Source organism: Podarcis melisellensis (assembly GCF_964234715.1).
Source record: "Podarcis melisellensis genome assembly, chromosome: 9".
In the NCBI taxonomy this organism is placed as follows: domain Eukaryota; kingdom Metazoa; phylum Chordata; class Lepidosauria; order Squamata; family Lacertidae; genus Podarcis; species Podarcis melisellensis.
The window spans coordinates 3,734,455-3,737,197 of NC_138541.1; positions in this window are offsets into that span (position 1 = coordinate 3,734,455).

The window sequence follows — 2,743 nt, forward strand, 5'->3', positions numbered from 1 at the left end:
TGATCTAAACCACAGAGCCTAGAGCTTGCCAATCAGAAGGTCAGCGGTTCGAATCCCCACGACGGGGTGAGCTCCCGTTGCTCGGTCCCTGCTCCTGCCCACCTAGCAGTTCGAAAGCACATCAAAGTGCAAGTAGATAAATAGGTACCACTCTGGCAGGAAGGTAAACGGTGTTTCCGTGTGCTGCTCTGGTTTGTCAGAAGCGGCTTAGACATGCTGGCCACATGACCCGGAAGCTGTACGCCGGCTCCCTTGGCCAGTAAAGCGAGATGAGTACCACAACCCCAGAGTTATCTGCGACTGGATCTAATGGTCAGGGGTTCCTTTACCTTTAATCCAGATTTGCGACCGTTGCTAACAGCAGCCTTGGTGCTTAAAAGCCAAAATTTCTGACGTGCAGGTTTGGTTTCATCCGTCCCGCAAAGCACGTCAGGTTGATGTGTTGAGCTTATCCTTACAAATTTATGTGAAATTCCTTCCCTGCCATCCCATCCAACTGGCTGGAGACCTCAGAGGCTTTTCTGCTTATCCCTATACTGTGCCTCACTTGGTTAAGCTGGCTTTCCTCTGATTGTAACATTGACATCTTCCTCTCATGTCTTCTAAAGCAGTGTTTCCCAACCTTGGGTCGCCAGCTGTTTTGGAACTACAACTCCCATCATCCCTAGCTAGCAAGACCAGTGGTCAGGGATGATGGGAACTGTAGTCCAAAAACAGCTGGAGACCCAAGGTTGGGAAGCACTGTTCTAAAGCACCATACTCACTACGGACCTTGAGGGTTTGAGCAAAAAAAGGCATCTGGATTGGTGCCATATAATGGCCTATCGTGGAACAGCTGGACCAAGACCTGGCCGCCTTCTTGACCATTGGCCTGCCTTCCATCCCATCTGGGGAGACAAGAGGGTCAGGCCGAGATAAATATCTGGCCGCCTTTGCAGCAGGCAGTCTGCTTCGATCCGCAATTATAGAATGAAGATTTCGTCTATTCCAAAGCCTCTTGTATATTCCATGTACAGTGGTACCTCGGGTTAAGTACTTAATTCGTTCCAGAGGTCCATTCTTAACTTGAAACTGTTCTTAACCTGAAGCACCACTTTAGCTAATGGGGCCTCCTGCTGCCGCCGTCCCGCCGGAGCACTTTTTCTGTTCTCATCCTGAAGCAAAGTTCTTAACCTGAAGCACTATTTCTGGGTTAGCGGAGTCTGTAACCTGAAGCATATGTAACCCGAGGTACCACTGTACTTCTCTTTTAAAGCCATCTAATCCAGAAAATGGCAGCTAGACTGGTGACTGGGAGCGGCTGCCAAGACCATATAACACCGGTCCTGAAAGAGTCTGTAACCTGAAGCGTATGTAACCTGAGGTACCACTGTATTTATTCCATAAAAGTTGCACACCACTTGTTTTGTTTTTGTTTTTTGTCTATTAAAAAAACCAAGAAGAATCACTCCAACACTCTATTCAACCTAGCAGTCTTCACAGTGGATTAGCCAATCACATGAGAACTACTAGAGATCTCTCTAGAATCCAGTTACCAACCAATCCCAGAATTGCAGAGTTGGGAGGGGTCACAAGGGTCATCTAGTCTAACCCCCTGCAAGGCAGAAATCTTTCACGCAAGGTGAGGTTTGAACCCACGAGGGGTCTCGTGCTCAAATTTACACACAGTAATGCATACAAGCATTTATAATTTCAATGAATTAAATGTCTATATTTAACAAATGTGGCCCTCCACACACCTCTGTCAGGCCCCTTGGGGCTTCCCTCAGGCCAGTCCTGCGCTGCTGGAACAGGATCATTCCTTTTGCTTACATCAGGCATGTCCAAAGTCATGCATGCTCACTTCATCAAATGGAAACAAGAAGAAATTTCGACGAAATAAGAATGGCAGACGAAATGAATGAACTATGCAGAATTGGACAAAATGACAGGAAGGATTCGAAACTGCGGGACCAGAGATTTACAGAAGATTGGAAGAAGTATATGAATTATTTGAAGAGCAACTCTAATCAACAAATTACGCTAGTAGGACTCCAAGAAGTTTTGTAAGGAGGAATATACGAAGTGTTACAAAGTAGAGAAAGAATAGAGATGTTGGTTATGAGTTTGAAATGTAACAGGGAAAATAAGAAATGTATACTAAGAGATTAGATTGGAAAATTTTCAGACAGGACTGATGGAAGTCAAAAAAATTGAATAAGATGTAAAAGTATGTTTAATTACTGTTGAAAACGATATGTTAAAAAACATTGTGTGTGTGTGTGTGTGTGTGTGTACCAGATATATATATATCTGGCCCTCTTTGAAAAAAGTTTGGGACACCCCTGGCTTACATGGATGGAGAGAGGTTGCGGGACTGGATCGGGGCCTCCCATGCAAAAGCGAGATGCAGACCCCACCAGAATGGTTCCCCACACACAACTCCAGCATTTTGAGGGGGGCTGTGTGTTATGCTCTCATTCTTCGTGGTATGCGGTTGTCCCAAAGAATGTTGATTTTAATGAACATCTTCCTTTGGCAAACCTGGTGGGGGTCTCAAATATGGTGGGTGGAGAATCCCCCCTCCCTGTGGCTCTCTATATGTCCTTTCATTCATCGAATACAGCTTTATTTGTAAATGGACCCATTTCCTTGACCTTGACCCGGAGCGCGGCTCCTTTAAGACCATGGAGATTCCCAAAGCGCGTTCCTTAAGTGCCATAATAAACGCGGCCAGCAGGGGGCGCTGAAGTCCCCATGGGGG